The sequence below is a fragment of the Mus musculus genome, chromosome 13, assembly GCF_000001635.26.
Source record: "Mus musculus strain C57BL/6J chromosome 13, GRCm38.p6 C57BL/6J".
NCBI classification, from domain to species: domain Eukaryota; kingdom Metazoa; phylum Chordata; class Mammalia; order Rodentia; family Muridae; genus Mus; species Mus musculus.
The window spans coordinates 33,989,352-34,000,897 of NC_000079.6; the positions used below are offsets into that span (position 1 = coordinate 33,989,352).

General features: G+C 41.0%; 1 protein-coding gene across 2 annotated transcripts in view; it reads right to left on the reverse strand.

The window, feature by feature from the left end:
• Serpinb6a (serine (or cysteine) peptidase inhibitor, clade B, member 6a) overlaps positions 1-11,546 on the reverse strand; it is an 84,877-nt gene that overhangs the window by 71,434 nt on the left and 1,897 nt on the right. For both annotated transcript variants that reach the window (NM_001243192.1, XM_011244299.2), the window contains exon 2: positions 6,892-7,000. The gene's annotated coding sequence lies outside the window, so the exon portion shown is untranslated. The remainder of the gene's footprint in view (positions 1-6,891; positions 7,001-11,546) is intronic.

An 11,546-nucleotide genomic window follows, 5' to 3' on the forward strand; every position in this document is an offset into this window, starting at 1 on the left:
GCCATTATTGTCATGGTGGGATGCACGGTGACATGGTGACATGCAAGTAGACACAATGCTGAGAAGTAACTGAGAATTCTACATCTGGATCTGCCAGCAACTGGCAGAGAGAAAACCACTGGGACTAGGCTAGGCTTTTGAAACTCCAAAGCCCACCCACAGTGACACACTTCCTCCAACAAGGCCACATCTACCCCAGCAAAGCCAGACCTCCTTATGTCACTCCCTAAACATTCAAATATACGCATATGGGGTCCATTCTTATTCAAACCACCATAATGGGTACCTAGCTGAGATTAAACCTTGCTAAGACTGAGCCCCCCTTCCCCACACTTTAGTAGACAAGTTATTCTACAAATGCTCTCCTATGGCAGCAAAACTTCTATCAGATAAACCACTATGAACACTAATCTAAATGCATTACTAAAATGAAAAAGTAGGGAAGTGGGAAAGCATATCTCAACGGCAAAACTAGTCACTTACAGCAGAGTGATAGGCAAGTGTGGCACCTCGGGCTGCTCTGGCCTCGTGTTTACAGCAGCAACTGGACAAACGGAGTCAAACTAACTACATTACAGGTGCGATGTGAGCAGATACTCAGGCCTTGTTAAGGAGTTGGTAACACCCCTATAATTCCAGCACTTGGCTGTAGAGACAGGAGGACTGCTGTGTTCACTCCAATCAAGCCTCTTTCCAAAGTAGGTTCTAGCAAGCCTGGGTTACATTAGGGAGATCTTATCTTAACAAAAGAAAAATATTTGCATATACAAACAAAAAACAAAAGAGACCATTTATAAAGGCCCACCCTTGTGAAAAGGTAGAAAATTCTGTCTTTAATAGTAAACAGGCTATCTCTGTCTTAGTTTTGAATGAGAAAAAAATCCTGACCTATACCATAAAATCTTGGCTTGAACCTATGGCATCCACATCTACAATGTCAGAAGAATTTTAAAAGAAGTGGCCTCAAATGAATCAATGAGATCAATCTTTGGTATAGGAAATAAAGATCATAAATTCCTTCTGAAGAGAAACATCATTCCCTAACTACAGGCATTTTCTAGTGCTAAGATGAGCTTCCTATAAACCTTCCAAAATCACCAAGCACAAAAAGAAGTAAAACATGACTTTGACTAAACACAAGTCACTCATGAGTTTCACATAGTGGCAATATGAGACATATCACATAAATAAACACATATAAAGTGTTTACACACATTCAAAAGTGAGCAAACTTCAAAGTAATACATCTTTCAGAGTTGAAATACATAAAGGTTGAAATTAAACACTGGCCAGGTAAACTAGTAGGCACACAGGTGAGAGAATTAATGAGCTAAAAAGAACTGAACAGATGCTAGATAGATGGAGGACTTTGTGGTTAAAGTGCTTACTGTGCCAGCATGGGAATCTGAGTTTGGGTCTTGAGCAAACACCCAAAAAACTGGGTATGTGCTTGGAACCCCAGTGCTAGAGAGTAGAGACAAACAGATCCCAGCCTTTGCTGTCCAGCCCTTCCAACCAAAAGGTCATGTGCCAAGTTCAGTGACAGAGCATGTCTCAAAAAGTAAGTGACTGAGGAAGCCATCCCAACAGTTAACCTTAGGCCTCCACAGAAGCAAGTTCACCACCACCACCACCCTTCCCCCACAAACATCTGACCAAGTAAGAAGAGAAATGAAAACTACAAAAATTAGAGGCATGGCAAATTGAGGAAAGAAGACATAAATGTTATAGAAAACATTAATTGGTTGTCAAGTTTAATAAATACCACATGGATCAAGCAGCACAAATAAAAACAACTATTAGACATAGCACAGTGAAGCCATCCAACACACAGGAAACATGAAAATGACTGCAAAAATGAAAAACCAGATATAGACCTTAAGAGAAAAATTCAGACATTTAACAGATTAAAATGAGACAGTTTTCAATGAACATACATTACTAAAGAAATTTCTTAAGAGTATATGTCTTTCAGAAGGGCAATAATATAAGAAATGATAGAGTGAAATGCAGAGGACATGGGGAACAAGGACAGTGGGGAATGTATTAACCCTACACAAATAATTTAGTATGAAATTATTATAATATTGTCCAATTCAGTGTGGTAGCTGAGGCAAGGGATTGCAGTGATAATACTCAGGAAATAATGTGTAAAATGGCATAATCTAAAATAAAAACAGCCACTTCAAGTGGCATGTATATATTCAGGTTACTAGAGTTATCTAAAATAGAAGCTAATGGCCAACTTAGCAGAGGAGAAAATAGAATTTTTTTTTAATCCAATTGCCCAAAAGAAAGTAAGAATGGAAGAAAACTGACAGATATGATGGCATGTATTTGTGAATCTAGTATTTAGGAGGCAAAGGACCAGGAATTCAAGGTCAGCTTTAGCTACATAGTAATTTCAGGGCCAGCCTATGCTACATGAGACCCTGTCACAAATAGCAAAAGCAGAAAGAGAGGGGTGAAAAGGGGAGAAAAGCAGGGAAGAAAGGAAAAAAGAAAGCAGGAGAGATGGGTATGGTTATATATGCTTGGCCCAGGGAGTGGCACTATTAGGAGGTGTGGCCTTGTAGTAGGTGTGTCACTGCTGGCATGGGAGGCCAGTCTCACCCTGTTTGTCTTCAGATGAAGATGTAGAACTCTCAGTTCCCCCTGCACCATGCCTTCCTAGATGCTGCCAAACTCCTGCCTTGATGATAATGGACTGAACCTTTGAACCTGTAAGCCAGCCCCAATTAAAAGTTGTCCTTATAAGAGTTGCCTTGGTCATGGTATCTATTCACAGCAGTAAAACCCTAAGACAGAAGGGAATAAATAAGATAAACTGAAGGCACATGATATGCAATGGTGGGGCAAAAAACAAGAAAGGGTAAATATGGAAAAGAATAAATCATAGAAATACAGATATGCTGGGTATAGCAACATTTCTTTTATAATAGTCTACATATAGATGTGGCCCCATAAAATTAATGTGGAGCAGAAGAATTCCCATTATGAAGGACACATAGCTTCCACCACACTATACTGTACTCCATTACTCCCGTGTCTGTAGTGATAGTATAGTGACTTTGGTGTTGACATAAAATTCATAAACCACAGGCAGGTGAATTTAATTTTGAAATTAAGTTTGCTGTCTCGGCTGATATTCTGGTCCATTTCTTTTCTTTGTGATGCAGAGATGTTAGGATGTTTCCTTCCATAGTATTTTACATTTTCAGTTTACCTGGTTTTACTATTTTCTTTTTCCTCCATTCTCATCTTCCTTTAAATGACCTCATTTTAAATTCCAGTTAAACCTTCTACTAATTTGGTCCCCATATTGTCAAATGAAAAATTTACTCTCTAGTCCTGGGTAGGCCGCCCTGATCTGAAGCATCCCTGAGACCTATAGTTTTACCTTATCAGATATAATCCTGTCACATGTCCTGTGGTCTCAGTTAGGTTGCTTAGCAACTCCTTTTTTTAAAAAAATAATAGCTTTAAACCTGCTGTATTTGTTATATTTTTTTCCTGTGATAAAATACTATGCTGACCAAAAGCAACTTTAAAAAGAGAGAGTTTATGTTAGCTATGGTTCCAAAGAGAGAAAATGAGTCCATAACGGTAAGGAAGGCATAGCATGGCTGAAGGAGATGGCAGATCACATACACATGCAGGATGCAGAAGAAAGCAAGCAAAAAGTGGGGGCAAGACTATACACCCTCGTAGCCCACCCCTAGTGATGTACTTCCCCCTGCACCTACACCCCAAACAGTACCACTAACTGGGGAACAAGTATTCAGATATTTGAGCCTGTGGGGACATTTCACAACAAAACTAGCACACCCATCAAAATTCAGTATGTGACTATTGAAAAGAAAATGAAGTGTGATTTTTTTTCTTTTAAGTTATTCAACACAAAATAATCTCCCACTTCACTGAGATAGCTGACCATGTCCACAACCAAAGTCACCCTCTAAACTGGAATTCAGTTAGCTTTTTTGTTAGCACCAGGGGCATAGCAGTCCTTCTGTAGGTGTCTCTGTCCGCCTCCTCTCTTGTCAATCTTGCAGGTGGTTCACCCTCTAGAACTTTAGGCCAAAGCCTGCCAGTCTGAGGATGGCTGGGGTGCAGGCTATGGCAGGCACTATCTCCAGAGGTAGCTGGAAGTAATCTCAGAGATACTGGATACCTTCATTTGTAAGGTACCAACAGAAATGTCTCCAGGAACCCCAATTACAGCAGTTATTGGGTTAGGATGCTAACTTCTTACCATAATAGCCATTTACCCTGAAATTCTTTCTCAACAACATAACACAAATGCATGTGTAGTGACCATCAGAAGGCATATGGGAGCCTCCCCAGTCTGCTGCTGCCTCTCCTTAGTCTGACACCAGCTACCTTAAATCTTGTCATGGTCTAGAAAGGGACATCACAAGAAGCTAGCTTTAGATGATGTATTACAGGGGCCTCTAATGAGCACTTAGAAATACTTTTACTATTACTCCATCACGAACAAGGTGGTTCATGACTCTGTGAGAACTGGTCCTTTTGGCTAGTAGTTCTTGGGAGGGAAATCTTGTAGTCTTGTGTTTTGACTGGGTTTGTTTCATAATTACCATAGAAGAAAAGTATAGAAAATGCTTGTGGTATACTAACCCCTTCTGTATTTAAGTTACTATGATTGATATACACTTCTAAATTCTGAACTGAAAAAAAATGGAAAGAATGGAGGAAATGAGGAAGGGAGGGAAGGGAGGGAAGGGAGGGAAGGGAGGGAGGGGAGGGGAGGGGAGGGGAGGGGAGGGGAGGGAAGGGAAGGGAAGGAAAGAAAAGGAAAGAAAGAAGGAAGGAAGGGAGGGAAGTTGGTCTACATGCAAACTGCTCCTTTACATAGCTTCGAGGTTTGAAAGACTATATGGTCTTCATTATAGTAAGGTTGGGTACATCTTACTTGCCAGTGCAGAATGTTTAAGCAGCCAATGTTTGGTGACCATTACTCCGTCCTTAAGAAGGAGTTCATAGATGGCAATCTGGTTCTTAGGCATTAACATCACAGCAGTTGCATGGTCCAAGGTGGAGGCAGGAAAGTGGAAGTATGACTCTTAAGTAAAGCACACACCAAACTGTTGGGTGTTCTGAGGATAAAGTTTGATCCCCAGGACCCATGTAAAAAGCTACATGTGATGGTATGCATCTATAATCCCAGCACTTCTAAGGGGAAATGGGAGTTTGCAGGCCAGCTACCCTGGCAGCAGCTGAGTAAGAAAGACCCTACTTCAACAAGATGGAAAACAAGAACCCAGCTCCTGAAAGTTGTTCTTTGATCTCTACACACATGCCATAGCTATGTGTTTCACACTGGCTAGTCTTGAAATTATTTCCGTGTCAAAGCCACAGATCCTAGTTAGGCCTGAGTTGAGATCCCTTAAAAGACTAGGGAGCTCCTTGGGCAATAGACTAAAGGAATAGAACAGGGGATCGAGAAATAAGCCCAAGCAAGTACAGTCACCTGATCCTGAAAAACGAAGAAGAGAGGAACAGTCAGTCTCCAATATCCACACGTAGAAGAATGAAACTAGATCTCTGTCTGTCACTATGTAGCTTAAATTGTATTAAAGATCTTAATGTGAAATAACTAATACTTTGAAACTACTAAAGAAAAATACTTCAAGATCTAAGCATTCGAGCTAGAAGGGGCTCAGCAGTTAGGAGTTAGTATTGCTCTTAAGGGAGACCTGAGTTGTCTTCCTAGCACCCACATAGGGCAGCTCATAACCACCGGTAACTTCTGCTCTGGGAGATCCAACACCTCTGGCCTTCTCGAAGCGCACACACACACTTTTTTAAAAAACTCTTAAACATTCTAGACATTAGTGATTACTTTCTGAATAAGACTCCAAAACATCTGGAAATAACAAGAACTGAATTCCAAATACCTGACTTGTTTGATTGATCTTATAAGATCACTTGGTCCCTGATGTGCCTGAGTCTACAAAAGAGCTTCCCAGAGTAAAATAGGTGTGACTACTTGTTCCTAAATACTTGGGGCTGTGCATCTGCTGCCCTCTGGTGGCAGTCTGAAGTTGATGAACTTGGATTCATCAATTATAGGGCAGAGTGGACACAGCAGGGCTACCAAGCCCAGCTCCCTGTAGAATAACTTACTTTCTGGGGCTTGTGCACATTTAAGCCATGTGTTTCCCTTTTGCAGCTACATGTCCTGGAATTCAATCGTTCCTCTAGCTCTGAGAAATAAACCACATCTAGAGCCCTGCTGATCAACAATACTTATTAAGAACTATCTATTATCAGAGAAATGAAGCCAAAACTGGAAATAAGATATATTGCCCTCAAAGTAATAAAAATCTATGCCTCACACCAGAAAAATTTTAATAGCTACATGATAGTATCGTCTAGGGGGTGTCTTGAGACCTACTAACTGCATCATTTTGGATGGAGTCAAAGGCAAATCTTTTGAACGACGTTTCCTATGGTATGACAAATGACCACCTAAACAATGATGAGAAATTCCAAGTCCAGTATCTCACAAAGTACAATAAAGGATGGGAAACACAGATGGGAAAAAGGCAATAATTCCAGGTGGAATGTTCTACTCAGAAGGTGAAATTGGTTAGGAGTTCTAAGAACTAATTTTGAAGAAATTAGGAACATCAAGCTTTCACCACAAAAAACTTCCTCTTCTACTTTTCCACCACAATTTGAACTTGACACAATAAGAAATCAGAAACCCTGTAGATATCAAATTACAGGAAAAATGATATTCTGTACATTTTGTCCTCACACTGAGGAGGGGTTCCTTTTTAATAAACTGGTATTTAATTTTCTCTCAAGAACATTTAGTGTTATTAACTCATAGGGGGTAATTTCTAACCCCTTCTCACCTACCTTTGTTATTTCCAGAGGGAGCTTCAGGCTCAGCATGGGACTCAGGCCAGTCCAGAAATGCCACACGTCTGTGGTGTGTAAGAGATGACTCTGGCTTCTGAAGCTGCATCTAATAAAGGAAAGCAATAGTGGCATGGTGGGCCCAGAGGCCACAGACTTTGGAAAAGAAAAGCCAGTCACCACATGCCCCTTGGTATTTTGAGCAATAATGTTCAACACAGAGAGTTAGCTACTAAAAAGTACAGAGTTGTCTAGGAATATTGCTAATGCCAGCTACCCATCTACCTTAATGTTTACTCTAAAAGCAAGTATAAATTTAGCATCCTTCATTTGGGGAGAATTCTGGAGAGAAAGGAAGAAGAAATCCTAAGCATATACCCATGTGCTACATGGAATAGGGATCTCTAGGAAGCCTGCACAACCATCAACCTGGGCCTAAACAAACCTAACTTTGGTTTGTTAAACATCCTCTCTGTAGAGAAGCCTTTAAAGGTGGAAAATTGTGGATGAAAGTGACATGTATGGGTATCAACTAACTAGATGTACATTTGTGGTGACAAATAGTTTCAACTTGATACCTCTAGCCCTACCTGTGAAGGTGTTTCCAGAGGTTTAACTGAAGGGTAAAAGATTCACCTTGAATGTAGGCAGCACCACCCCATTTATGTTCTTGGACTGAATAAGCAGAGAAAAGGGAGGAAGCTGAGTATTAGCATTCATCTCTAGTACTAGCACTACAGATGCAAAGAGACTGGCCACCCATATCACTGCCACTATGCCTTCCCTGCCACAGTGGATTAGATCTCAAATTCTAAGCCAAAATGACCCTTTCCTTCCTTCCTTTTTTTTTCTTTATGGAAAATTTATTGCAACACTCCAACTGTACATTACTGTTTCTTTTCAATGTCTTGCTCTGTAGCCTCCTTCACCCTTTTTGCTTGGATGCCAAAGAGCCAGGCATGGGCCATGTGAAGACTGGCAAAAGCCTTGAAGTTCTTCTCTTCTTTTGTGATGACTATGGCTTTTTCCTTTTTGTACACATTCTGAGTGGCATCACAGGTCCTGTTAGCTTGGTGGGCCAATTTAAGTTCTTCAGCAGAACTATCTCCCTTCTTTGGAGCAGAAGGCTTCCTAGGGAAAAGTATGAGCTTGGAGTGGAACTCCTTTAGGCACTGCACTTTGGCTTGTAGTGATTCAGTGGACTTGTTTCACTTTCTCAGGTCCACAGAGATGCCGATAGTGTGACCCATTTTCTTGTGAATCTAACTGTACGGAACCTCAGTATGGGCCAGATGGACCCAGACACGGGACAAGAGACCATGTGATGTGCTTTCGCTTGATGAGCCTTGTGTCTGTAGATCTTACGTGCCAGCTGGTTGAACCAAGTGTCCACTTGTCTACCAATCCTTGTAGAAGTGAGGCTTCAGGATCATGCCATACTGGCTGGGTGCCATGGCTGCCTAAGGCCACAAGTGAGAGAAGGGTCCCTGAGGAACTGTGAAGGTTCCTCCTTGAGGGACTCCAAGCACTTCTCCTTGAGGGACTGTGAGGACTTCTTCTTGAGGGACTTGAAGGACTTCTTGAGGGACTGCAAGGTTGGTTACTTCCTGAGGGACTTCGAGGACTTCTCCTTAAGGGACGGTGAGAACTGAAAGTCCAATAGTGGATAGCTCCATGTCTTTCCAACCACAGACGTGTGTGTGGTGGTCGTGGGGAGGAGACTGTAAGAGCCAGAGGGGTCGAGGACATCAGGAAAACGTGGCCCACAGAAGCAACTAAACATGGTTCATAGGTGCTCGCAGAGATTGAAGTGGCAATCACAGAGCCTGCATTGGGTCTGCATTAGGTCTTCTGCAACATATTATGGTTGTTTAGTTTAGGGTTTTTATGGAACTGCTAACAATGGAGTGGGGGTGTCCCTTGCTCTGTTGCCTGCTCTGGTTTACCTCATCCAGCCTTTATATGAGTTTGTGCCTAGTCTTATTGCATCTTGTTATACAGTGTTATGAATGATATCTCTTGGAGGCCTGTTCTTTTCTGAAGGGAAATGTTGGAGCAGTAAATCTAGGGGAGAGGGGATATATGTATGTTTGTAAGGGTATTGAGGGATGGAGGGCTATGATCAGGACGTACTATAAGTTTTATATTGATGTTGCTGAGTTAGCCTGTAGTTTTGCTTTTTATCCTTGTCTAATTTTCATATGAAGAGCATTCTAGAAAAGTAAGTTGGAGAGTCTAGTCTTTTTCTTTCTATAAATAACCCTGAATTAGCTGGACTAAGAATGAATCATTTATTCCTTGAATTGTTTTTTTGAATCACCAATTTTGGTTTGACTAAAAAGGCCCCCACAGGCCCATAGGGAGAGATACTATTAGGAGGTGTGAACTTGTTTAAGTAGATGTGGCACTGTTAGGAGAAAGCATGTCACTGGGCGTGTTTCTGAAGCTCAAGCAAGGCCCAGTCTGTCTCTGTCTGTCTCTGTCTGTCTCTGTCTCTGTCCTTTCTCTCTCTCTCTTTCCTTCTTTCTTTCTTTCTTTCTCTCTGTCTCTCTCGTCTCTGTCTGTCTGTCTCTGTCTCTCTGTCTCTGTCTCTGTCTCTCTCTCTCTCTCCTACCTGCTAATCCACATGTAGAATTCTCAGCTACCTCTCCAGTACCATGTCCACGACAATAATGGACTAAACCCCCTGATCTGTAAGTCAGCTCCATTTAAACATTTCCTTAGAAGAGTTGCCATTGCTACGACATCTTTTCATAGAAATTACCATAACTAATACATCAATTAAAGTATCTGAATAACAAGTTTTGTTTGGTTTTACAGAAATTCTGTAGACAGTACAAATGGAGCCAACAAAAACTGAAACCTTGACGACATAAAACTTTCAATTGATAAAGAGTCTGAACCAAATCTTCCTCCTTTTCTCATTGCTCTTTCTTCCTATCTTGGCTCCAGGCAGGGTACACTTGTAGAAGCAAGTGGTAGTAGGCAACAGAAGCCCCAGCTTTCTGCAGCAGACTGGAAATACAAGTCCCCTAGAAGCAGAAAGTACTGAATAGACCACCAGGAGGAAGAAAAACAAACAGAGGAATGCAGTACTATAAGGTTTATATAGAATCATTTCAGAGTCTCATTTCTGACCCTAAACAACATGCCAAAGACATTGAGAACTAAAAATAAGTCTTAGCCGGGCATGGTGACGCACGCCTTTAGTCCCAGCACTTGGGAGGCAGAGGCAGGCGGATTTCTGAGTTCGAGGCCAGCCTGGTCTACAGAGTGAGTTCCAGGACGGCCAGGGCTACACAGAGAAACCCTGTCTCGAAAAACAAACAAACAAAAAAAATCATAATAATAATAATAAATAAATAAAGTCTTTAGGCTACTTAATATACACATGGAACCAAGATCAGACTGCCTATGCACATAATGTAACTTGTGGCCTGACCCTCACTGTGTTGGCATCTGGATAAAACAAAACAACACTCCTCATAGATACTGACTAGCATACAGCCTTGCATATTATGATTACCAAAATATCCAAATGCAATACAAAATTATTTGGCATTCAAGGTGCCATTAAGTCTCAACTTGCACAGGGAGGGGAAAAAAAAGATGCTAACCCAGATATTAGGTAGGCATTACTCATCTCTGAACAATAGTTCTGGGTCCTTTCTAGTATTTGTACAGAAGAATATACTCACATGGCAGACTTTAAAACAAAAATTTCACATTCACTGTAGCAGTTATAAAAATGCTACTATAGAATATCCTTGTCCTTTCAAGATGTGATTTAGGCAGTGACTTAAAAAAATTAAGGTGCGTGGAGCATAAGAGAAAGACAAGTATGGCAAAATGTTCTCTCTCCCTCTCCCTCTCTCTCGTTAACTTGTAATTTACGTTAAGCCTAGTAAGATGTTAACAGCAATAAAAACTAGCAATATACTGGAAAGGGACATTATTAGCTTCCCTATCCTGAGGTATCAAGTTTAAGAATGGCCAGCAACACAGGTCTTCAGTTTACAGATCCATACAAAAGTTTTCAGTCTCTATAAATTTCCCAGTCCAGTTCCTCCCCCCAAAATCTACTATCTTTCTATCTTCCTTTCTATCTTTTTAGTTCTGCCTCTCTAGAGCACCCAGTCGGGACATGCCATGACAGGTATCTATGGGACTATAGTCAGATCCAACAGTTTCAGGTTGGAAAAAAAAAAAGTCCCCTATGCTTTGCTTATATACCCCACTTCTCTGCAATCTCGTGGCAACCACTGGCCTTTCATAACTTTTTCTCACTGAGGACGTCATCTTTGAAGTCATACACTGTAACTTAGTTTTTTAAGATTGATTTTTTTTTTCTTAGAAAACACAAGAACACACCAAATTCTTTTTTTTTTTAATTCTATAATTGATTTTAGTGCTAGGTAGTAGTCCATTGTGGTAGATTTACTAGAGCTATTGAAATGTAACTTATTTGCTTTCAAGTTTTGGCAATTATGAAAAGCTGCTGCAAAAGTTAAATACAGTAATGGGAGAGATGGCTCAGTAGTTGTTCTTGCAGAGGACCTGGGTCTTGGCACTCATATGGTGACTCACAACTATCCATAACTCCAATTCCAAGAGATCCCATGCCCTCTTCTGACCTCCATGGACGCCAGGCATGC